General features: G+C 34.5%; 1 protein-coding gene across 1 annotated transcript in view; it reads right to left on the bottom strand.

Moving 5' to 3' along the window:
- Positions 1-27,823, bottom strand: part of LOC129780437 (toll-like receptor 3) — an 841,421-nt gene that overhangs the window by 715,699 nt on the left and 97,899 nt on the right. The window lies entirely within an intron of this gene.

Consider the following 27,823-nt stretch of genomic DNA (forward strand, 5'->3'; position numbering starts at 1 on the left):
TTTCGTTTCACTTTATATTAGGGATACCATCTTTCAGGTCAGGAAAAATATCTATGTACCACGCACGATGAATAACGAAATGCATGACCGGTCCGATAAGAACGTATATTTTCTTCAAATCTCATTTCGTCGAATAGTTGAGAGTTCACGTTATTAGAATCACATCACTTATCGCAGTGAATCTTGATTTTTCTTAACCTTTCCCACTAACAACTATCCCTTCCATGATAAACGCTAGGGAACCACGCTATAGAGGCGACCCTTCTGGCCTTCGGGCGGCGAATATCATACTAACATTCCTTCCCTTCCCCTGGTGATTGTAAGGACGTAGCAATCGTCATTATTGACAATTTAAAGCTCGAATCACCTAAAATTACTAAACGAGAATAATTTGCTAGTCCCAAGCGTCATTCTGTGTGTTCTTTGTGCAATTTGGTTGGTTCAGGTCAATCACGGAGAGCAACTACGAATTGTACATTCTACCCAAGCTCAAGCTCACTTTATATTTGGGATACCATCTGTTCCGATTTAGCAGGACATGCCGTGATTAGACTAATTAATTTGAGATGCTTTTGGAGCGTCCTGATTTTTTCATGTTCTAGCATTTGTTCTGATTTTTCAAAACAAATTCAATTTTGTTGGCGAATAATAATCAGGGCTTTACAATTTCGCTCCGATTGACACATCCTCGCTCACTAATATCGTTTTTCAATTTGCTGCATGCTCTTGCAGACTAAAAATAATGCTATATAAACCTCAATCTCAACAAAAAGTATACCACTTCACCTATGAACAGTCTTGTTTCGTTTCACGTTCATTTGTTTCATTCTTAGTTTGATTAACCAAAGACTCCTAAAGATATATTCCTTAATTTTTTAGGGTTGCTAAAAATGAACGATATAAATTTGGGAGTCATTTTTATGTAGAGAAACCACGATTTTAGAGCGTCGGTAGAAAATTCTGTCCAATATTCGTTGAAAATTCAACAAGTTGATAAATTTTCACTACAAGCGTTCTATATAGGATCTACTGTGTGAAATCACGCTGTTTTTTCAATGAAATGTGTATTTGATGAAAAATTAAAATTTTCATTTTTTTCATTATAGCCTATATAATTTATTTTTTTTTGCTGCACTACAAATATTGTTTTAATTTTTGCACAACCAAAGGCGAAATAAAGTGAGCTTACAAGGCAGCGGCAAACAGTGGTTTTTGGGGTTAAGGGGCAGTGGAAACTATGTTACCACCAAGTTTTTCAACTGCTTCAAGGATTATGTTCTCTGAAGGTAGAGTGAACTCTTTCCATAGGCCTCATTAAGGGTCAATTCCACTGTTCGGATGGGGTAAGAAAAACGTCCAGATAGCAGCTAACTCGCAGCTTCAAAGCTGGAATATATTCTTTTAATTCAATGTTTACAATTACATAACTTATTTACATTTTCGTTTTATCTTCCGTGTTTATCCGAAATCTGCTAATTCTGAATGAAAGCAAACTGCTAAACAAACCGTACTATTAACTATTAGTTTAGTTTAATTTAATTCATAACTCGTTACCTTTATCTTTACTTTTAACTGTTGGAATAGTAGGTTATAATAGTAATTATAATACTTGTTAATAACTGTAAGAATAGATTGTACATATAGCATAGGTATAATTTTATGAGTAAATTTTACCAACCGTAGAATAAGATAAAAAGTCACAGGAGGGTTGTATCCGAGACACGACCGCATAGTTGACGTAGGATTCCGTTAGGCTATCTGTTGATTTTGGATATGTTTGAAGAATTACATCGTTAAACTCTTTGAGAATGATTTGGTAGCCCTGAAAAGGCCAATTTTGGGTGAAAATGAACACAACAAAATAGACAGCTTCAACCAAACGACACGTTCTCGAGCGAAAACACACCTTGGTTTTATTTATGAAAATTGAAATAAATCGTTTCATGTATCAAGTCATTTTTAATACAACTGCTACCATATACAATTTTACACTTACACTTGTGCAAAATTTTTCAAAATACACGTTCGGTCATTGGTATGAAATTTCACCAAGCAACCAACATTAAAGTTCCAAATTTAAATAATATTTGCTAGAACTTTTCGGTGGGAACAAAACTCCCTTTCTTTCATGTATTGGTAATGTCGATTACCCACAGGCAGCTTGGTTTTGATGTCTCTGTTAGGGACCCGCCGCATATGTCGTCAATTTGGACCAATCAGAAGTGGATATTTCCGTTAGGATAGGGTTTGAGATTTTTCAATTGTTCGATAGTTAGTTTCATGACATATATTATTTTCTTCAATATAAAAAATTGTTATGGAGTGCCGAACTCGATTGATACAAAAATTTCATCAATCCATCATGAAATGACTGAGCAATAAGCGTTTGAAATTGGACAATTTTCACGATGTGCTCTATTTTCGATTTTTAATTTGTACCCCAATATGTTCCCGAAAGACGTTATCCTACGTCAATTTTGTGAGATTAGGTTCTAACTTTAGAATAATAAATTTGTAATAGTTTCCGCAACAACTCGCCACTCTTTTGTCGAACACGTTTTGTTTATGTTTTTTGACAGTTCGCATCGTGTTTCACTTCCTGACGTTTCTCGTCGTTTATTAGTCGTGCCAACGAGACAGCTACGGACGGGCTGAACTCACTCAACAACTGCACGAAACTGCCCTGTGATTTCGTAACATCCACTTTGTTGGAAAGACAGTGTGATAAAATCTAGTTTGGAGAAATGAAATTGAATGAAATCTTCAATTGAGAGAAACGATCGTCCTTTTTCATGTAAAACTGAAACCCCATATAGCCCACAATAGTCCATTCAAATGATAATGAATTCGAGCAGTTTCAATCTTCAAGTGAAAGGGTTTTCTTTCAAATTCGACACGAAAACAACTAAAGCAGAAAACAACTAAATTGATGAATCGATGTTCTAATGTAAGTAGTGAATAAACACAATCGAAAAAGAATTGTCAAGCCCTGATCATAATTCTTTTTTTTTTTGTTTTTCAGTAAATACTTTTTGACGTAGGATTACGTCTATCGGGTACAAATTGAAAAACGAAAAATCTGCCGCATCGAAAAAATTGTTCAATTTCAAGCGTTTATTGCTCAGCCTTTTGCTGATTACTTTTTGAGCTATTTGCATCGATTGATTTGGGCAAAAATTATACATTTCATTGAACTAACCATCGAACAATTGAAAGATGTCAAGCATTATCTACACGAAAATCCCGCGTTCTGTTTGGTCAATTGGCACAAGCAATCTGTGCTGTGCGCATGATGTTTGCTTACACGGGAACCGCCCAAAAATTTCCTGTTCTCAGAAGCTATCATCGCATGGATCGTCCGAGAAACTCGTAAACAAATAGATTTAAGTATTTTGGTCTCTTGAAGTGCAAATCACATACAACGTGTTTTTATTTGTTTGTATCTCAAAAGAATGATAATGGTTTGGCCATAATCGTAGCTGTGACAAATGTCCTGATTCTTAACTCCGACCGAGATGGTATCCCTACTTTATATTGACGTTAAAATGAAATTGTGTACGCGGGCAACGAGGTAAATGTCAGGGTGTAGTAGTAGTGGTGGATTGAAGTCAGGCTGAATCAAGGTGCAGATTTGTATTCATTCGTCAAATCATCAAGAATAATCATTTGGTAGAATCGAATTGACTAGAGGATGACTGAACTAATAATTTCAATGGCGAATGCCGAAGTAGTCGTACTTGTAGGCCTATTTTCCTTCCCTCACACAGTGGCCTGGCTGGGCCTTTTTTGTACTGGAATGGAAGAGCTGGCTACACTGAGAGAAATAATTAGTAAATATAACGAATTTTTTGGTAAATACTACCAATCTATAGTAATTTTCGACCGTACTAATAAACACATATGTCAAGCAGAACCATGATTCGGAAGCCCAATATCGGCTACATTTTCTCGCCGAAAATGCAAGTATCAGAATTATATCCTTATTATACCTCCGTATTGCCTTATGGGAACAATGAAAATGGTAAATACGCGCTTTATTCACCAGTTTTCAGATATGACAATATCCAAGCTTACTAATGTTATCGAGTAAAATATACTAATCTCTGGTAGGGATGCGGGTTTGTTGACAATATGTACAAAAAAATTGTACATTCTACTAATTTTGCATTACCAAATGTATTTAGTAGTTTTCGACCGAGGATTTTTCTAAGGGTAGTCTGGTTTACACCAAGATGTGTGGAATAAAGGTGTGACCGTGTGGTCAATAAGTGCGCGAGGGGAAACGGTATAAATATACAGAGGATTGTGGGAAGGGATTTGACTGCAAATAGAGATGTGTAAATTTTTTGTTTTTTCGATTGTCGATTAATCGTGGGGTGATTTTTATATATTCGATTGATTCGAATAATTGTCTTTCAGTATTCGATTAATCGAGCGAATATTTATTTCTTGTAATCAAAACAAACAGACATTTATGATAAAAAAATATGTCATAATTTTGAAGTTCATTATTTTTTTAGGATGATTGAAAAAAGAGCACACCATGAAAATGATGCACAATACAGGGCGGACTCGATTATATACAGTTTCTGATTCCTTTTCACTGTATATAATCGAGTCAGAAAAAAGTTTTTAATCGTTTTTGTATGTTTTTTTCATTTCTTGAATATAAAACAGGAATTTGATTTTTGATTCACTCCCTCAAAGTCAGAAAATACCTTTCTCGCATGAAAAAAATAAATTTATCCAAATTCTTTCAGGAGGTAATAGACGATCATATTTGATGAATAAAAATCCTTCTACGCATATGTTCGAATTTCAACAATGAAATAGTTATAGAACTATTTTTTTTGTTTCGGACTTGTTGCCTCAAACTGGCTCTACTTTAAAAACTACGCTACGGAAGTCGATTCTGTTGCTTTCATTTGAAATATAAGAAAATTTTGTACAGGATATAGTAGTGGAACATCCAAATTAGTGGATTTTAACATTTTGGAAGTGGAAAACTTGAAAGTTAATAATATTTAATGTGTTATTTTTAATTTTATCCTGAAAATTTATATTGAACTAGATCGTTTCTATCAATTAATTTAAAGCTCTCTAACCGCTCTAAAATTTGTTTTTTGACACCCAACTTCTGCTTTTTTAATTTGGCTGCAATAACGATCTAACTGGTGAAAACTCAAGCAAAATCTTCAAAAATGCCGAGTTTCACCCCACTGTACATGTAATAGCCACTTAAATTTCACCTTATCGTTAAAACGTTACCTTCCTTTTGAAATAAGTCATACTTAAAATATAAAAAAAATATTTTTTTCCAAACTGTATATAATCGAGTTCCAAATTGTATATAATCGAATCACATATTATCGAGTCTGTCGATATTAGTCGAATCCGTCATGCATTTTTTTTTTGCACCAACCAAAATTTTGGCTGTTCAAAATTATCTGTTCTTCGAATGTTGTTTGTTGAAATAGCTGATTTGTTTGAATATCTCTGCTGGAGGCGATCTGGCGTAGTGGTAACACCCATGCCTCTCACGCTGAAGGTCACGAGTTCAATTCTCACTCCCAACATTCTTCCAAAAATGGAAATAAAAAGTGACGAACCAGCCAAATGAGTTGAAAATCACTATAATACAGATAAAAAAAAAAAAAAAAAAAAAAAAAAAGAATATCTCTGCTTGGTCATAGAATCATTGATCACCACTAGTATGGTATATTTTCCTCGGCGCTCTGAATTTGAATACTACTATTTTAGAACGGGAGCTTAGACCACCTTCTTCAAGTCCGCATTTTACTTCTGCAGACCCTGAATTCTTCTTCCCAGTCTCCTCCACCACCTAGGAATCAAGCTTCTACCGTAAATGATTTAGCATATTCTATGAATTTCGACGAAACACCATGACGGTTAAACAAATTTTGCACTGTATTTTCTGAAAAAAATGGTTCCCTTTTTCATTAATCGCGATTTCTTTGATAATTATTCGATTATTCATACCTTGATTTTTCATTATTTGATATAAAATTACTGATACAGATATTCGATTATTTGAATTAATCGAACGATTAACCGACGTCTCTAACTGCAAAACGCGGGAAAAATACCTCCATCACCGACCGACACCGAAAGTCGATTTATTCTCTTGAGCTGAAACATATAAGATACAGTATATTACAAATCTAACCGTAAAACCGTAAAAGACTTACCTTTCAATTTTTCAATGTTCTGATTCCCACCAAAACAATACCTCACACAAAGAACAAAAAAAAAAGATATTGCAAAATATTGCAGATTGTTTAAGGCTGATTTAGACGATGCCAGTCAGCGCTCTAGTTGAAGTATCCAGTGAACAGAGAACAGACACTCTGTTCAAGATACTTGTACCAGTATCGAACAAGTAATTGGCCTCTAACTTGAACAGAGTGTCTGTTCTCTGTTCACTGGATACTTCAACTAGAGCACTGACTGGCATCGTCTAAATCAGCATTTACATACAAAATCCAAGATGGCTGAAAGGCCTTTCTCATAAGTCTACCGTATTGTATCTATCGTGGTTTACACCAAGATGTGTGGAATAAAGGTGTGACCGTAATCGATCGGGAGTTCAAAACTCAGGACCCTCATTGACCATCTTTGTGTTGTTACAGAATAGCTACGTCCACGCAACTATCATCAGCGATGGAGATCGATCCACGGTCGAAATAAGATCGATTCATCCATACAACTGCTCTGCTCTGCAAGACACATCAATCAACTGTCTCCGCTGTCCGGTGGTCCAACTGGATAATGGAAGAACAGAAAGAATACTTCTTCTTCTTCTTCAATGGCACTAACGTTCCTAGAGGAACTTCGCCGTCTCAACGTAGTATTACTTGCGTCATTTTTATTAGTACTTAGTTGAGATTTCTATGCCAAATAACACGCCTTGAATGCATTCTGAGTGGCAAGCTCTAGAATACGCGTGATCACAGTGCAAGTCGGAGGAAATTTCTTTGACGAAAAATTCCCCCCACCAGAACGGGAATCGAACCCGAACCCCCGGCATGTTAGTTATGACGCTAACCACTCGGCCACGGGAGCACGAAAGAATACTCTTACGCCTAAATGGCTACTGTGTGAATGTACCATATGTAATGGTATAGAAGGTATACTGGCGAACGGCAACTGTGTAATGTGCTAATTATAGATATGATAACCATGTGACATGTACACGATTAAAATTCGGCTTTGTAACAGCTAAAATGCTAATGAGCCTTAAATAAATAAATGGGATACAAAAAAAAAGGTGTGACCGTGTCGTCAATAAGTGCGCGAGGGGAAACGGTATAAATATACAGAGGACTGTGGAAAGGGATTTTACTGCAAATAGAGATGTCTAAATTTTTCGTTTATTCAATTGTCGATTAATCGTGGGGTCATTTTTAAATATTCGATTCATTCGAATAATTGTTTTTCAGTATTCGATTAACCGAGCGAATGTTTATTTCTTGTAATCAAATAGAACAGACATATTTGTAATAAAAAAGTATGATGTCATAATTTTAAAAGTTACATTAAATATAATTTTGAAATAAACATGGTGCAGAATAATTGTTTTTGAATGAAAAGTACACAATGAGAATGATGCACAATATTATTATTGTACCAACATAACATTTTTTCTGTTCAAAATTACCTGTTCTTTGAATGTTGAATGAAATAGCTGATTTGTTTGAATATTTCTGCTTGGTCCTTATAGCTACTAGTTCAAAAGAGGTGCATTTATAGAATCATTGACCACTAGTATGGTATATTTTCCTCGGCACTTTGAATTTGAATACTACTATTTTAGAACGGGAGCTGAGACCACCTTCTTTAAGTCCGCATTTTACTCCTGCAGACCCTGAATTCTTCTTCCCAGTCTCCTCCACTACCAGGGAATCATTTTTATGGTTCAACCGTAAATGATTTAGCATATCCGAAGAATTTCGACGAAACACCATGACGGTTAACACTCCTATACTCGCGCATAGGTCTGAGAGAACAAGAAATCAATAATTCGTTCATTTCTCAGAAAACATCGACATTGCGATTCTCTCTAGCTTCGTCATTCGTTGTTCATCATCGTTTAGCGTATCGTATAAGTTGGTACGAAGGGGACGTATATCACTTTTTCACCACCTTCGGTCTGAGACACCGACGCGCGTACAGGAGTAACTTTTTTGGACAAGTGACTTTTTTTCCTATTTTAGAATATTGTTCAATGATATGTATAAATAATGTCAGTGGCGTGGAATATTTATTAAATATAATGCATAATATCATTTTCGAACTATTCTTATTTGATTTTAGTCCTTTTGTCACCGGATTGAACGGATTCATATATTATTCGTCGATATACTCGTCGTTAGATTCATACGTGCAAAAGTAAAGTACAAATGTTTGACATTCGTTTAGTTGTTCACTAAATATAATGGTCACGCATATACACACTTGTGAAATAAATGCACTTGCGGAAGAATTGTAAACTGTAAATTATAAATTAATCGGTGGCTTATGGTTATTTTTACAGTTACAGCTTCGGGTTTTTTTCTATAATGAGCTGAACAATATCGACGATAAAACAAATCGCAGGAAGTTCCTAGAAATCCTTTTATATCATCTTTTTATGCCCCATCAAAAACAGGCATTAGGTTTTTGTTAACCAAGAACACAGAAACAAAGAATATTAGATATAGGAAAACTTGAAATTCCAGAAACCTTACAATCGAATATTTAACCGACGTCTTCTTCTTCTTTTTCAATGGCACTAACGTTCCTAAAGGAACTTCGCCGTCTCAACGTAGTATTACTTGCGTCATTTATATTAGTAATTAGTTGAGATTTCTATGCCAAATAACACGCCTTGAATGCATTCTGAGTGGCAAGCTCTAGAATACGCGTGATCACAGTGCAAGTCGGAGGAAATTTCTTTGACGAAAAATTCCCCCGACCAGAACGGGAATCGAACCCGAACCCCCGGCATGTTAGTTATGACGCTAACCACTCGGCCACGGGAGCACACCGACGTCTCTAACTGCAAAACGCGGGAAAAATACAAACAATACCACACACAAAGAGCAAAAAAAAGATATTGCAAAATATTGCAGATTGTTTACATACAAAATCCAAGATAGCTGAAAGGCCTTTCTCATAAGTTGCGCTACCGCATTGTATTTATCGTGGTTTACACTAAAGTACCGCGCATCATGCGAACGCAGTTTCAACCAGTTTAAATTCATCAAAAATTATCTGCGTTCTAAAATGAACCAAGATCGAAAGAATCGCTAGCAGAACTTAGTTTAGATGCAATTGTGGATCATTTTGCATCAGCTAAAGCACGCAAGTCAAATATTTGACTAGAGAATAAGCGAAGCTGTTAATGATATTTCTAGCCTTCTAAATACGAATAGAACTACTAACTACTAATACTACTACTACTAATAGAAATACGAACTAGAGAAAATATCGAAAAAGTCACAGGAATGTTGTGTCCGAGACACGACCGCATAGTTGACGTAGGATTCCGTTAGGCTATCTGTTGATTTTGGATATGCTTGAAGAATTACATCGTTAAACTCTTTGATAATGATTTGGTGACCCTGAAAAAGATGCCGAATGAGACATGATGATAACCGCCCTCTGTAACCCTAGACGAGATGTCCCCTGTGTTATGTATGGATGAAATAAAGAGAAAAAAAACTCACCAATGTAATATAAGATAATTATCAATACCGAACACAATTATCAATTTTTGTCATCAGTAAAAACATGTTACTCGATTATCCGCGAAAGTGAGCTCACTTGTAATTCTATAGAGCTTATCGGAATTTGCCAGTGAGCGGTAGGGTCGTGTTCTTTTGTTTTGTTCATGTATTTCACATTATCTTATCACTGGTGTAAACGACCTTACAGATGGATAGTTTAATGATTTCTGTATTGACGAAACATAGCCCTTTATTGCGTTATCCACGATTTTCGTAATCGCGGTGAGCTATTCCGACTATTCCGCGGATAATCGGGGTTCTACTGCATAGAGAAAACATATTCGAAATGGAAAAGGTAATTTTCTTTTATAATATTTATTTTCTGGGTGTTTATTCAACCTTTTATTCAACCCAATGCGAATTTTAATTGGACTAACAACACCTTATATTATATGTAGAGCATATGGGAAATCAATTTTCGTATATTTCTTCACTTTTCCAATTTTTCTCACCGTATGAACATTCCTTGGGTGGAGACGAACACAAAAAACAGACAGCTGAAACCGAACCACCCGTTCTCGACTGGGAAAACACCTTGATTTTAATTTATGAACATTTCAATGACTCGTTTCTAATTTCAAGTTATTTTTAACACAACTGCTACCATATACAATGTTACACTTACACTTGTGCTAAATTTTTCACAATACACTATCGGTCATTGATATGAACTTTCACGAAGCAACCAATATTAAAGTTCCAAATTTCAATTTTATTTGCTAGAATTAATCGTATCACTCACCTTACATGCAATATAAAAATGCCCCCGTCTTGCATATATTTGGAATGCCGATTTCCCCAGGGCAACTTGGATTTGATGCCTCTGTTAGGGGACACATTTCGGTAGGAACAACAGTTCCCCCTATGCCGATTTTCCCCCAGGCAGCTTGGTTTTGATGTCTCTGTTAGGGACTCGCCGCATGTGTCGTCAATTTCGACCAATCAGAAGTGGGTATTTCCGTTAGGATAGGGGTTGAGACTTTTCAATTGTTCGATAGTTAGTTTCATAACATACATTATTTTATTCAATGTAAAAAATTGTTATGGAGTGCTGGAATCGATTGACGCAAAAAATTCATCAATCCATCATGAAATGACTGAGCAATAAGCGTTTGAAATTGGACAATTTTCACAATGTGCTCGATTTTCGATTTTCAACTTGTACCCCAATATGTTCCCGAAAGACGTAATCCTACGTCAAAAAGCGGTATTTTTTGGGGTGCCATTTTCATAGTTTGACGGAGGCGCTGTCTGCCCTCACTACGCCGCTGTCTGCAAAACAACACGCCCACAAAACGTTCGTCCTTGTTAATGCACTACATTAATTGCTCCACTTGAAATGACTTCCCTGCCCATCCGTCCGCAACCATTTTTCACAACGCAGCGGGAATCAAAGTGGCAGGAACAAACTTTTAATAACTTTATTTCCGACCAACCAACATCTTTGCTCGGGAAAAGCAAAGAAACTAGTACCCGGAGGCAGCTCAGACGGTAACGTGAAAGTTTCCGGCAAATTTCCCGCCTCAACGGAGGACAAGTACGGCCTCGGAGCTTATCGTTTCTTTTCAATTTGAAATCTACTCCGCCGACGAAACTTTCGGCCGAGAAATGGAAAAGTTAGATCAAATTAAGATTATACCATCATTACGGTGAATCTATGGTCCAATTAAATCCGTTTGGCATCCAAACAATCGACCCGCTCGACCAGCCCCACTCTGAGGGTACATTTATTGTTATTGATATGGCTTAATAAGTGTGTAGGAGCCTGGTTCGGGTATGTCAATGTGGAAATGATTCAACATTCTCGGTCTGACATGTGCTTCGGTTGTTAATCACGCGCCTAGGAGCGAGCGGCAGATCAGGATCAGGAGTTAATGATAACGAAAATCGGATATGAGCTGTTTCCGCGTTGCGGAAGCAATGAAGTGTGGGGCCATGATGTTCACCACCGTTAAGGGGTGCTCGTGGGATGTGCCATATCATGCGGGGAGGGCCCTCCAGCAGGATAGGGATCTAGACGGGAGAACACTACTCGAGTAGAAGAGGCACTTGAACATTTCCAACAGTCCGTGAAAGGAAAGTAAAACATTTACTCGACTTTTATCGTTTCTAGCTGATCAAAGACCGGGGTTTCGGATTAAGTTCTCGGTAGAGAAACTACCGATTGTTTGCTCTCCTTGTTTTCCATGAATACGGTTCGAGATAAGCACGTGGAGAAAGTGTGCCCTCGTGGAACAACCGTGGAATGGGAGTTTGCACTGCCCGAGTGAGGTAATCAAAAAAACTTCAGATTTCATACACGAGCAGTAAATAGATCTTAAGTACCAATTCACTCCTTTAAATTCAAAATTTCCAAGATGTTTCACAATAAATGTTGCGAAAATTTTGTCGAATCTGAGCCTTTTGAGAAGACTTTCGTTTTCCCACTGTTTTCAGTTAATTAATTCAACCCAAAACGACATTAAGTAACCACCCACCAGTAGATTACATAACCATAACTCAGCAATATCTAATTTAGGTAAACTAGCATCACGCCTTTGCCGCCCAAAAATTCGCTATTATGTGGATTATATTGGATTCCGCTAGTTAATTATAACTTTTCCCATGAAACGATCCCCACTAATGTTACTAATTGTTTCCAACGCCTTGAATCCTTACCCGGCGAGAGTCCGTTCAATTCTCTATCGCAGGAAAGCGCGCCCCTTTTTTTCTTAGCTTTCTCCGCTGGCTGCAAGCCCCATGGCAACCGAGAGCCAAAACACCGGCAAGGCTATTGCGCTAATCTAATTCAATTTTAATTTGATTGTACCACCTGGCAGCCTTGCTGCCTGTTCCGGAAATGAAACGCTTTCCGGGCGCCGTTGATGAAAAAAAAAATAAAGGATGAGACGGTGCCGTTCCCGGATGTCGATGCGCCCGGAGAAAACATCTCATTAATAAGAATTCCGGGAGATGCAGGATAGCTCGGAAAGTCTTCACGAAGTCGAACAACGATACAATGGAGCTGCTGGTGTTTATCCACCTTACATTTCTTAATCGTTCTGTCGAGGTGAGAGAAAATCGGGAGAATGATAAGAATGATACCCATGTTTTTACCTATTGAGCAATTCCAAATGAAATCGACAAATGACAAAACATGAGTAGTTGGGGGTCTCTGTAGCCACATTGGTTGCGCGTTCGCTTAGTAAGCGATCGATCGTGAGTTCAAAACTCAGGGCCCCCATTGACCATCTTTGTATTGTTACAGAATAACTACGTCCACGCAACAATCATCAGCGATGGAGATCGATCCACGGTCGAAATAAGATCGATTCATCCATACAACTGCTCTGCTCTGCAGAAATATCGGGCTGCTGTTCTATAAATAACTCAACAATGGATCAACGACTGTCTCCGCTGTCCAGTCTTAACTGTGGATAATGGAAGAACAGATAGAAAACTCTTTCGCCTAAATTGCTACTGTGTAAATATGTACCATTTGCAATGGTATAGAAGGGAATATTCTAACGCCGAAAAATGGCAACTGTGTAATGTGCTAATTATAGATATGATAAATATGTGACATGTACACGATTAAAATTCGGCTCTGTTACAGCTAAAATGCTAATGAGCCTAAAATAAACAAAAGGGATAAAAAAAAACATGAGTATTTTTGATTCGAATGAAAGTGTGTATTCCGTTTGGGTTAGAGGAAATATGAGTTTTCCACAGCAATTGGGAAAAGGGCGTATCGATTTGAGTAAGAGAAATCTTTGATAATATATCTCAAAAACTATGAGTCGTACCGAAATAGTGTCTTAGAAAGAGTTATAGAGTATTGACGGTTGAATATGAAAAAAATGTACACTGAGAAAAAAAATTAGTACTTTTTTTTTTATTTACAAAATAAAAATTAAATTTGCAATATCCAAAATACATATTTTTTTTATTTTTTTTTTATTTTTTCATACAAAATAGAAGTCATGCAGAAAATTTTAAAAATGGGCCCAAGATGGTAAATTATTTTTGAAGAAATTTGTGGAACATCGAATTTTTAGGAATATTCGAAACTTCGAATTTTTGTATGTTAGCAATCATTCTTAGCCACAAATTATGAATTCTGATGTGGTTTAAAACAAAAAAGGTTATTATCAATCTCCTTCTAACTGCAACCATTCTCGAGATATTTTAAAAAAATATTTCAAATTTATTGTTTTTTTTTTATAGTAAATAATCCCTTTTAATATGTTTTATTTTTTTCAGTGATTGATAATAACCTTTTTTGTTTTAAATAACATCAGTATTCATAATTTGTGATTAAAATGACTGCTAACACACAAAAACTCGAAGTTTGTAAAAATTCCTAAAAATTCGATGTTTCACGAAGCTCGTCAAAAATAGTTTTACCATCTTGGGCCCATTTTTTGTATTTTCTACATGACTTGTATTTTGTATGAAAAAAATTTTAAAAAAATTGAGAAATATATATTTTGGATATTGCGAATTGAATTTTTATTTTGTAAATAAAAAAAAGAGTACTAATTTTTTTTCTCAGTGTACATTTTTTTCATATTCAACCATCAATACTCTATAACTCTTTCTAAGACACTATTTCGGTACGACTCATAGTTTTTGAGATATAAATTATCAAAAATTTATCTTACTAAAATCGATACGCCCTTTTCAAAACATACGCTTGAGTCAAAAAATTTCCAATTGCTGTGAAAAACTCATATTTCCTCCAACCCAAACGGAATACACACTTTCATTGGAATCAAAAATACATGTTTTTAAAATCTGCATTTTTAGGACGATTTCATTTGGAATTGCTGTATTGTGAAGTCGTAACCATTTAAGAAAAGTGACATAAAAAATAGAATCTGCATACGATTCAACATGAAAAACGTTATATAACATTTCGTCCTAGGATTAACGGTTTTCGAGATATAACCAATTTTTCATAATAAAAATCATGCTCGTAAAATATTCGAAAATGTACACAGTTACTGAACATTACGAATGAGGATTCGACATTTTACTAACATTATTTTCATTATACGAAATTGATTATATCTCGAGAACGGTTGGTCCTATGATAAAACTTTATTTAACGTTTTTCATGTTGAATCGCATGTAGATTCTATTTTCTGTGTGTATGTTATTTTACTATTTTCTGAATTGAAATCATCTCATATGTTCACTTCACACATCGTGGCAAAAAAAAGTCGGTCACAATTTTGTTGGATTGCCAATAACCTATTCATATGATACGAATGCTGCCATCTGTATGTCAAATGACAAACACCTCGGAGCCAACAGAAGATTTGTTTACCGTATCATAGATAGGTATATACACCTAAACTAGCGTTGACAGAAAACTTCGGCAGAAATAATGCTAGTTCGTGTGCTGAAGGGTCAATTGAGCAAATATTGAGCTGTTTCAATAGCTTTAAAATGTGTGTATGTATGGGAGCAGACATCTGTTTCTTTGTTTCTTTTTTCAACGTCTCCTATGTTATGCATGGATGAAATAATAAATTAAAAAAACTCACCAATGTAAGATAAGATAATTACTAATACCGAACACAATTATCAATTTTTCCCATCAGTTAAAACATGTTACTTTAATATAGAGTAAACATAATTGAAATGGAAAAGGTAATTTTATTATATAACTTTTCCTTTCTGGGTGCTTATTCAACCCAAATGCGAATTTTAATTGGACTAACAGCACCTAATATATATATATATATATATATATATATATATATATATATATATATATATAGAAATAGATATATATATATATATATATATATATATATATATATATATACATGTAGAGCATATGGGAAATCACTTTTTCTAATATTTCTTCACTTTTCCAATTTTTCTCGCCGAATAAACTTTCCTTAGGTGAAAGCGAATACAACAAAACAGAGAGCTTGAACCAAACCAGGCAGCTTGGCTTTGATGTCTCTGTTAGGGAATACATTTCGGTAGGAAGAAAAGTTCCCCCTACTATCATGTATTTGCCATCATCTTGCGTAGACACCGACTGAACAACATCGTTGCTGGACGAGCTGGACGGCGAGGGATCGAGTCCCTTTCTCAAGGCAAGAGGGTGGAGGTGGTAACGCTGGAGTAGAGTAGAGTTTTCAAAGGGCTTTTCTCAAGGCTAGAGACGAATGAACTGAAAAAGTTTAAAGTCTCTATAATACAATACCTTACCTTACCTTACCATGTATTTGCAATGTCGATTTCCCCCAGGCAGACACATTTCGGTATGAACAATAGTTCCCCCCACTTTCATGTATTTGCAATGTCGAATTCCTCCAGGTAGTTTGGTTTTGATGTCTCTGTTAGTGACCCGCCTCATTTGTCGCCAATTTCGACCAATCAAGAGTGGGTATTGCCGTTAGAATAGGGGTTGAGATTTGTCAATTGTTCGATAGTTAGTTTCATGACATATATTATTTTCTTCAATATAAAAAAAACTGTTATGGAGTGCCGAAATCGATTGACGCAAAAATTTTATCAATCCATCATGAAATGACTGAGCAATAAGCGTTTGAAATTGGATTATTTTCACGATGTGCTCGATTTTCGATTTTCAATATGTTCCCGAAAGACGTAATCCTACCGTTCTTCCTTGAAAATACAGAGAGTTTGGTTTGTGACAAAATATATTTGTCACTGTGTAGATCGGGGGAAACCCCGATGAATGAAGCAGCAGCGACGACGAAAAATAGTGGCCAGCACTTTTTACATCAATTTATTAGTGATCCAAATGCGTGCCGTAATTTCTGGAAGAAGAGAAAAAGACACATGATACCAAATCAGGAGAATACTGTGGATAGTTTAGGACTCAGATGTGATTTCGGACCAAAAATTGACGCGTGCTAACCGGCTGGATTGCACTTTTGCACTGTTTAGCCCGGTGGAGAAAAATACCTTACAGATAATATTTTGTTATACAATTGGCGTGAAAAAATATGGGTATAACAAGACAAACATATTAGAAGAGCCTATTTACTATAAAAAAGACAATAAAATAGAAATGTTTTTTTCAAATATCTCGAGAATGGCTGCATTTAGAAGGAGACTGATAAAGAGCTTTTTTATTTTAAATCACATAAGGATTCACAACTTGTGGCTAAAAATTATTGTAACATACAAAAATTTGAAGTTTCAAAATTTCATAAAAATTCGATGTTCCACAAAGTTCATCAAAAACAGTTTTACCATAAACATAGTTAAATAAAAAAATACAATTTTTTTCCAGTGTATATTTTTCAAATATATTTCTAATTAAGTACTGGATTAGCACATTAAACGGGTTTTGTGATTGATTATAGAACAAACAAATTGCTCACTTTGCAATACTTTTTTTATTTATCATCATAATTTTAATTACAGAATATATAACAACATCTGAATATATATCAATAATTCTGAATATATAACAACATCGAATAAGGAACCAAAAAAATGTTTTTGATGTTCACCTCATTAATAACTATGATAAAATATTGATGAGTTATACATATTCTATTAAAAAAATGGTTCCCTTGTTACTCTTTGTTACAACTTTGCCAATGTTCAACTTCCGGTATAATTATTCTGTTCCAATAACAACATCTCTAACCAAAGCGTTACGACTTGTTATTTCACTCTTTGAAACGAAAGAAAAATAAGCAAATAAATAACTGAAGCTAGGAAAAAGAATACAACAAGAAGGTTTACGTTTATATCCTGCGATTGAATTCCCAGGTTGACGAGAAGGCGCGTTGTGCTGCTTTTCAGAACATTCCCCATTGACGAGCTTTTCGCTTTATTTTTGGAGCCACTTGACTCTTGGCTCACTTGTTCATCCCCGTTATCCAACGCGGCGTGACGATCTCTTTGCGGTATTTGTTCGCCAGCTGTAACTTTAGCCTTGTGATTCAACTTCAGCACAGCATTGAGAACATCCTTCTTGTCCTTTCGGATTTGCTCGGTGTTGCTCTGTGCCTCAGTGAGCACCCGATCGGGACTCGAAGTATCCAAAATGTCGGACCCCATTGATTCATCTAGCTGAGAAAGTTCTTCCGAAATTTCATCGAAAGTGTTGCTCAGTTCGTGCTCGTTACTCGACTGCATGGATACCATGAAGTCGAGATATTCGTTAGCACTCTCCAGCTGGACCACTTTTTGTTCGGAAGCAATCAGCTTCTGCTGGGCGTCATGCAGCTCCACTTGCAGCCACTCATTCTCTCGGCGCAGATGCTCGATCTTGTCCAGCGCTGCCCGCTTCTGGTATTCCAGCTCTTGCATGTGCTTCATCAGGTACACAAGCTCAAGATTCTCACCGAGCCCGTGTTCGATTTTTGCTATGTTCTCCTGCATGATGGCGTGTTTATCTACACAAATTTCCGAGCCGGAGATGTTGGACATTAGCTCAACGCGAACTGCTTCCAGGTTTTGCTTGGCCGATTCCGAAAGGGCGATGAACTCCTGAGTCAATGCGTGGGCTTCCATGTTTATCGGGGTGAGAATATTTGATTGGATTGTTCAAAACAAGAAGTTACACTGTCGCGAATGGTGTTAGATCCTAACTGATTTAAACTGATAAAATCATTGAATTTTATATAGTATAACGGGTAGAATATTATGACAATTCGTTATTCGAGAAAAACGGAAACTCGAGTTTTTCTCCTGCCTGCACTTTGAGTCTGGGATGGTTGTGTTGTGTTGTTACCTTGTTATACCTACATTCAGTTTCAGTGTGTTTTACTTCCCTAATATTTCAATTACCTCAGTTTTGGTGGTATGAGTCTGAATGTATCATAGTGAAGTACCTGTGTTGAACAAGGTAGATCGCCGATATTTGTTTTTATATCACTACAGCGGTAAGTTACTGGAGAGCCAATCACATAATTTACCGCAATATCAGGTAGTTTGAAATAGCATGTGGTTTAATAATGAAGAGTCAACGGTGAATCAAAGCCCAGTTATTCATTTCACCATTGCTTATTTCAGATATACCGTTATCGTTGAGAAGTTTCCGTTACCAATACTGCGGTGATAAATGAAAGTTGACCTAATCTTATCCCTAAGAGGGGGTGACAATGGGTCAAAGTTGTGAATATTACTTTCTGTATATTAAATGTTTATATACAGCCTTTCCATGTCAAACAGAAATAGTGGTTTTCAGATTTTCGTGAAAAGTGGTAGTTTTGTTCTTTATCGAAAAACATTAGAACCGTATTTGTTATCATTAGGGTGATAATTTCGATTTTAGGGCCCAAATTTTTTCCCATTTTTTCCAAAAATGACTTCTTTTTATTTCATAACTTTCGAACTACTGTACCGATTCGAATGATCTGCATATCAAAATTAACGACCAAGTTCTAAAAATTATTTTTTTGACGAACGCCATTGTTGTATTTTCGATTATTAACGCTAAAGGAACTCCAATGTTCAAGAATTATTTTTTCCCATCTTCCATTCTCCGGGAAATGACTGTTCGAAAAATCGAACATTGGCCGAAACCCGCACTTTTTTTGCAAGTACAAACATACTGCGAACTAAAAGTCACTTCAATTAGCAAATATACGGTATTCATAAATGCATCAGTTTTGGATTCCCGGAAGAACAAGAACGGGAAAATGGTGGTCTATAAATCCAGATTAATCCTATCCTATAAATCCAAATTAATCCACCTAAAGTGAGATGTGGCGTTTCTTATTTCATGTAATTTTAAATTATTACTGACAGGCTTTTTCTTTCAAACGAAAGCATATGCTGTTATTTTTATTGTTAACTGTGGAGAAATGTAAATGCTTAAAAACTAGTCTCTCCAATTATCCATTTCCCGAAAAAATCGAACATTTTCCAAAACCTGCAAAGTATCAGCGTACTGCTAAAAAACAATGGCATAGAGGGTTGGGAGGTTATTATTCGGTCCGGCGGAAGAATATTCACACAAACAATCTCATTAGAATCCTCGTTACACGTACTGATCATTTCCTCCAGCTCCCCCACAAAAGAAATTCTACGGGCCGCCATCACCTAAGGTCGTTACGGACAAAAAATCATACAGATTTTTAATAATATTTGCTAAATTAATCGATATTTGCAAACATTCACAACTGAAAATGCAAGAATAAATGAAAAACCTTCGGTCTTCAAAAGCAAACAAATCAAAATGCGCAGCGGAGGTTAGATGTGTTGGTGTTGATTCAGCAGAAAGAAAAAGTTCGTTATGGCCAACGTTCGATTTTTCGAACACTCAATTTCCCCGGCTGTTATTTTCCTGTATGCGGCTCAATCGAATGATTTTCGCTCTATATCACAATGTATGTTCTTTTATCAAAGCAATACTGTAGAAAACTTCACATATTTTTGAATTTCATTGGGGATTTAATTGAAATTGAAAACACCTTCCAAACATACTTGCTTTAAATCGAATTTGTTATCCAATAAAGTTACTCAAAATTGAATGAAATCGATATAAGTGGTAGCTAATAAATTAAGCCATCTTTTGGTGCAAAAACATTACCATATGGCTCCTGTCCAAAGACATGAAAAATTATCAAAGTTGCTGTTCGATTTTTCGAACACTTGGCCTAAAATGGGTTAAATAAGCGACCACATTTTAGAGTGCTTTGAAAGATATTTTTTTAACTCATAACTTTTTAACTACTGCACCGATTCAGATGATCGACATATCAAATTAAAGCCAATTAGCTAGTCTCTTTTTGAAAAATATTATACTTACAGGAATTTTGAATTTTGTTCTTTTTTTATTATTGATTGTATTTTTTATAGTTTACATAGTCTCGAGACCAAGGGTGCTGTATTTTTTTTATATTTTTTCTTGGAAGCTAAGATTTTCTTAGAGTTTTGTTCTTGAGTTATGATTTTTCAAAATTGACCGATCGTCCGAAAAATCATTTTTCCCTTTTTTCCAAAAATGAAGAAAAAATTAAATTCATAACTTTTAAATTACCGGACCGATTCAGATTTTTTTTCTAATTTCTAATTTGAATCCACATAAAGAACCACACATGCATAAAAATTGAATTCTAGTCGCATAGATGTAGTCCAGTCCCATAGGAATCTTGAAGGAAAACTGAAAACATGTTAACTTTGAAACATCACTCGAAAACGAAACAAACACCTCTCTGATATTCGGATATGTTATGAGATTTTTCAGCTTTGAAGAAATATATTGAAAATATGGTTACCTTAGTTTCGAAACCATGTAAGCTATGAAAAACAATTACAATCAATAATTACGAAAACAAAATCTGGTGTAATGTTTTTCAAACAAAACTAGCTCATTGGCTTTAATTTGATATATCGATCATCTAAATCGGTCCAGTAGTTCAAAAGTTATGAATTTTTTGAAAAAGGGAGAAAAGTTTATTTATCGGACCACCATAAAATAGAAATGGCCACACTGATGAAAATAAATAAAATTTAAAAAAATGGGTGGGTTATATCTATGATATAACCGCAAGGTTGACGTGGGACTACCTTAGCTTATCAATCATTTGTTTGTATTTATTAAATTTTTGATGGTATGAAACAATTCCCGAATTCAATTGAATTCAATATATCCTTTATATCCTTCAATACAATAATGAATAACCGAGCCAAACCGTTGTGTTCGTACCCGCTTTTGTAATCCGTGCTAGGAAAACACTTTGCGGAGTGCAAAAAAAAAATGCGGGTGCAGAGATACCCCCGACTTGCATGAATCAAAAACTTCAACTTCTACTTTTTATACTATAAAGGAATTAAACTTGAAAGTTCATTCGTCTCTAGTGTCTGCACGATTTTCCCAGGCTCCTAAGTTTAGGAGACCGTGTTAAGGAAACATATTCTAGTTTGCACAAAGGCAAGCGAGTACAAAAGAACTCGAAGCTTGCATTTATTTGCAGAGCCGATTTTCCCAGACATTTTGGTTTAGAAGTCTGTGTTAAGCAAACACATTTCAGTCGGAACAAAAATGTCACTGACTTGCATGAATTTACAATGCCAATTTCCTCAGACACCTTGGTTCTGAAGTCTGTGTTGGGGAAACACATTTCAGTCGGAACGAAAATTCCCCCGACTTTCATGTACTTGCAATGTCGATTTCCCCACGCTACATGGATTTGAACTCTGTGTTAGGGAAACACATTTCAGTCGGACCAAAAATGCCCCCGACTTACACGTATTTGGAATGCCAATTTCCCCACGCTCCTTGAATTTAAAATCTGTGTTAGGGAAACACATTTCAGTCGGAACGAAATACCCCCGACTTTCATGTATTTGCAATGCTGACTACCAAGGCTGCTTGGGTTTGATGGCTGTATTAGGGAAATCGTAGATCGGGCCAATTAAAATGAGGCAGTTATGCCGTTTAGATAACGCTTAACATTTTACAGTTATTCAATTGTTTATCTAATGAAAAATAACATTGCGATAGAAGCGTAGAAATATTCCCTATCAATTGATGAAAACATCTTTCCGATCCAGTAAGAAATGTTCGAGTTATAAGCATTCGGAATCTTTAATTTTTTCCTGCATGTTCTGTGTTTAGGTTTTCATTTTACCCCCCATATACTCCGGTTAGACGTAGTCCCACGTCAAAAATACGAGTCTAATATTTCATGGTGAGGAACAAAATTACCAATTTTCATGAAAATCTGACAATCACTATATCGGTTTGGCGTGGAATTCAATTTTGCGTTTGACCCATTCTCACCTCCACTCAGTGTAAATAAGAGATTATTTCGAAAAAACTGAATTCGAATGGAAAAAAAATCATGTTCAAAATCAGTAGTTACTTATCTGGCAAGACCTTTAATAATCATTCTATCCAATATTTATAATTTTAGTAGTTCTGTATAATGCTGGGCATGATATTTTTTCTGAGGTGTTTTTTGATGGCTATTCACACATCAAACTTTGATGAATTATTAAATAATAACTATTTGTACTACAGTTAAGTATGAGGCATTGGAGGGTGTGGAAATACAGTGACCCAAACCCGTAATCGTACTCCACCATGCAGATCTTTTTTACCTTCTTTTGAAAGTCGAAAACATGCTTTCGGAACATTCTATTTAGATAAAGTCATAGTGTCATATGAGAGTTAAAAGGTTTGCTATCTGTTTTCAGAATAACGGTTTTTATTTCTCTACAAATGGCGAATGTATGTGCTAATGTATGAAAATTGACTCAAACGCATAATCGTACTCTGGTTGAAATTTCAACTCGATTCATAAAGCGTTGATCAATTTCAGGATCCATCATTAGTATGGTTTCCCTTGTTCATTGCAACTATCTTTAGCTGTCTTTGGCCTTATCTATGAGTTTTTTTTTTTTTGAGTATTCGGATGGAATATTTATCAATTTTTTCATCAAGTGATTTATATATATATATATACATATATATATATATATATATATATATATATATATATATATATATATATATATATATATATATATATATATATATATATATATATATATATATATATATATATATATATATATATATATATATATATATATATATATATATATATATATATATATATATATACATATATATATATATACATATATATATATACATGTTGACATGTTGCTAAATAGAAAAATATATATATATATATATATATATATATATATATATATATATATATATATATATATATACATATATATAAATACATAGGTTATTACGATAGTTCGAAACTCCTCCCACTCTCTAAGGGGGACTGCCATACAAATTTCAACATAACTCGAGAATTAATCAAGCAAACGGAACCAAATTCTGCGTGTGAAGGGTTTAGGGTGCAATAAATGTTTCTATGGCGGATAGACACTCCTCCCTCCTCTCTAAGGAGGGGCTACCATATAAATGAAATACAAATTCTACATAACTCGAGAATTTATCAAGCAAACGAACCCAAATTTGGCATGTCGAGGTTTTAGGGGGAAGAAATGTATCTATGTTGGATAGACAATCCTCCCCCTGTCTAAGATGGAGGGAGGGGCAAAATAAATTTTGGGCTGGACGAAGTCTGCCGGGTCAGCTAGTTTTATATATAAAGCAATTCCATGCCAAATCATATGACATATGATGGAAGCTACACAAAATCGCAATTTTCATTATAATATGACCAATTTAAATTATGACTTATTTTTTTAAAAAGACGTATGACTAATTTCATGCCAGACTGACTGGCCATTGGCATCAATATCTCAGATTACAGTGAAACGTTGTGGGTGTAAAGACATTGGTCATTTAAGCAACTTTGCATACTTGAAATCCTTATAAAAGAATTAGACTACTTTTGAAAAGGGTCAAAGTTTTTTTTTTATTTTAAATTTTTATTAAAAATTCAAATTTATAACTTAAGCATTGTTATAACTACAACATTATGGTTAAAGAATGAAACGTAGGAAATTGCTTAAATTTTCATAAAAAAAAACAAAAAAAAAGTTTTTTTTTTAAATTGAATACATCGAAAAAACATAATTCAAAAATAAAATTCATTTTACTCAAAAACGTATTTTTTTGAATTCCCAAAAAACTCATATTAATAGCTCTTACAATTTCCAACAATTCATCCACACATCGTGAGCTGAGCACTTTTACAGGGAAAAAGTTTTTTTAAAAACAACTTTTCCTTGTTTTCTTGGAAAAAATATAACTAATTTTAATTTTGTTCATTATCAAGATAGCGATATAGTGTATTCGACAAAGTTTCAGAATAAAATAAAATATAAACTTCTGTCGAAGACGTCAACTTTCTATCTTTCATAATTTCTGGAATACATGGCATTTTTGTATGGAGACTCATGAAAAATTCCTCGTAACATTTTTATGTGTAGATTCTTGCGTTTGACATGTTCTTGACATGTTGCTAAATAGAAAAAAAATTGCAGAATATGTCAATCGCCATAATTTACACACTGAAAAATCAAAAGTTGAGCATTAATAACAATTTTTCAAAAAGAACATGAAGAAGTTGTTGTTAGCGAAACTCTTCCCCTATAACAGTGCCCTTCTTCTGGTGTATAGGTTACTTGCTAGTAATTGAATGGGCCATTCATCTATATTTAATTCAGAATTTAAAAAAAAACATGGTTTTGAGAAAAAAATTATTTGAAATTTAAAAATTTAATTTTTTTTTCAATGCATTAAAAATTTTTTTTTTGCAATTTTTACCAAAATTTAAACAATCTTCTACGTTTCATACTTTGTTCAAAGTTTTTTAGGTATGATAGTTTTTGAGCTATAAATTTGTGAAAAAAAAAATTTAAAAAAAACCTTTGGCTCTTTTCAAAAAATAGTTTAATTCTCTTTTGAATATTTCAAGTATGCAAAGTTGCTCAAACGACCAATATCTTTGGACCCACAACGTTTTACTGCTATTTGAGATGGTGTTTAAAAGGAGTTGGCATGGACTTCGTCGTATTCAAAATCATTGATCGTTCTATCAAAAAATCGTAGCTCAAAATCCAGATATCCGATTAAAATATGATGTTTGACAAAATTGTTGTAAAATTAATTAGCTGTTTAGGAAAAATAACATTCAAAATGCGTTGTTGCCAGGGGTGCCATAATAAAATCTGTGTTTTTGGTCTGAAAAAAAAAAATAATCTTAGTTTTTTCTCGGAAAATTTGTGTTAAAATCGGTATTGAATTTATAGATCCAAAGCACAGTCTAAGCTTCAGTATCGTTGATTGACAAAGAATTTATTACTTTGATGGTCACATAGAGTGGTAGTTCACACAGTTACAAAGACTTGCTTGTTTACATTGCGCTACGTTAGTAGCTTTGTTAAAACAATGATAATAACATGATACGGTAAAAATTCAAAAATAGTAGAACTCTCAACGCTCAGGATACGGACAGGTTCTGATTTTATTAGGATTTATATTTTTTCTGCTTTCGCCCAGTTCAATGGATTCTTTCGCTCGTAGTTAAACCTCTCTAGGTTGCGTTTAACGACGGAATCCAGTATGATCCATCTAGAGTACTAGGGCCTGATTCTCGAATACACTTCACGGTGAAAACGAAATAAACGGCACGCCATTGAACTACGTTTTACGAGTTAGTGAAGTGTCGAAGATAATAATGAGTATTCAGGCAGAATGAGCACTTTTCAAATAAAAAATCATTAATGAAAATTAACTTCTTCGTATCAAACTGGTATTCAATGTGAGTAGAACACTTTGTTTTCTTCATGTGATAGAATAATCTCATACAAGAATTTCATCTGAAGATAATTTGATATTATAATGATAAGTTTTAGTGGGAAACTTTTTTCGTATCCAGATGTCGACACCGTACCGTTGTCATCGCGGATACATTTCATTCCGTTTCCACCGTGAAGTGTAAGTGTTTCGCAACTTGACCGATATCTAATTTTTTGATTGATATTCGCTATATGTTCCCGCTCTATGAATTCCTACGTCAAAACGTATCGGTGATTATTTTAGATTTTATCAATTCTTAAAACGAGAACTTTCAAAGCTAAATTGATTTTAACGACAGTATGAAGGCACTTTTGAAATTCACATTCACTGTGCTTTAGTAAGAAGAAGCCAAAGAAGAGTGTTAATTATTTAATGTAAAGCTAGCTGATGACATAGACTTTCTTCATCATCATCTTTTCGCCTTAGATCGAACATTGGAAAGCAGGATTTCACGCTACGAATGAATGCCACAATCAGTGTTGCCACACGTACAGATTTATCTGGGAAGATTTTTGTTGTTGTTATTTTTGGTACAGATTACGGTAACGATTTGGTTAACGGTACGGTACATATTATAGATTTTCGTCAAAAAGTACAGATTGGTACAGATTTTTCCACCTGTGAAATTTCTCCCTTATTTTTTTAGTCAGTATTATTACTTGAAATCAATGAGTGATTCACCTGAGAATAAATTTCATTACGGAAAAATAAATTAATAATAAAAATTGCACCTCGGTGACGTTAATACGTAAGTATTTGTAGCAAATAATTGTAGACATAAAGTTAGTAAGTAAATATAATATTTTGTTGTAAATAAATGTTTATTTTTTCATGTTTCATGATTTTTTTCTACAATGAATATTTTCGATGGTACAAATTTTTGGTACAGATTTTTTGAAGAAAAGTATAGATAAAAAGTTTTTAACCCCTCTGACACTGATGAAAATGTGGCAACACTGGCCACAAAGACTCTCATTCAGATTGATCCGAATGCTATACGAATAAAATCGGGAAGAAAGAAAAAAATATTATTGACATCAAGCTAATATTGGAACGTTAATTTAAAAAATCTGAATATCTGTATGAAACCCAAAAAAAAATAACTACAGATTCTGGTTTCAAAAAGTCATATTTTTGCCTGCAACTTTCCAACGAAATTAAATATCGAAAAATCCTTTTAAGGCAACATTTCTGAGGACATAAACTTCCCAAAAATGCAAAAAACAAAAACAATTTGTTTTCGATTTTCCAGACCGGGTCCCCCCTTAAACATTAATAGTAATTTTTCAAAAAACAAATGAAAAAGTTGTTGTTGGCAAAACTCTTTCCTTGTAGAAGCACTCATCTTCTGATGTATATGTGACGTGTTGAAAATTGTTAGGGATATTCATATTCATTTTTTCGGAATTGAAAAAAAAGATTTCTGAGAAAAATTGAACTTGATTTTCCAATTTTTTCTTCAATTAAATGTTGTTTCAAAAATTCGTTTGATATTTTTTTCAATGAAAACATAAATAAGTTCCTACATTTCATTCTTTATCCAACATTTTGCGATTTCTATAGTTTTTGAGCGAAGATTTTTCGAAAAAAAGGTGACAAAAAAACTTCAGATTTTTAAAAAAAACCACTCGAAAACCTCAATAAGACCTACAAAATATTGGTTAGGGTCATTGAAAAATATCAAACTTTTTTTCAATATCATTAAAAGAATATTTTAAGAATTCAAATCATCTTTTCTCAAAAAAAAAGTTTATTTTTAAATTCTGAAAAAAAAGAAAAGAATAGCCCTTTCAATTAAATG

The sequence above is a fragment of the Toxorhynchites rutilus genome, chromosome 3, assembly GCF_029784135.1.
Source record: "Toxorhynchites rutilus septentrionalis strain SRP chromosome 3, ASM2978413v1, whole genome shotgun sequence".
NCBI lineage: Eukaryota > Metazoa > Arthropoda > Insecta > Diptera > Culicidae > Toxorhynchites > Toxorhynchites rutilus.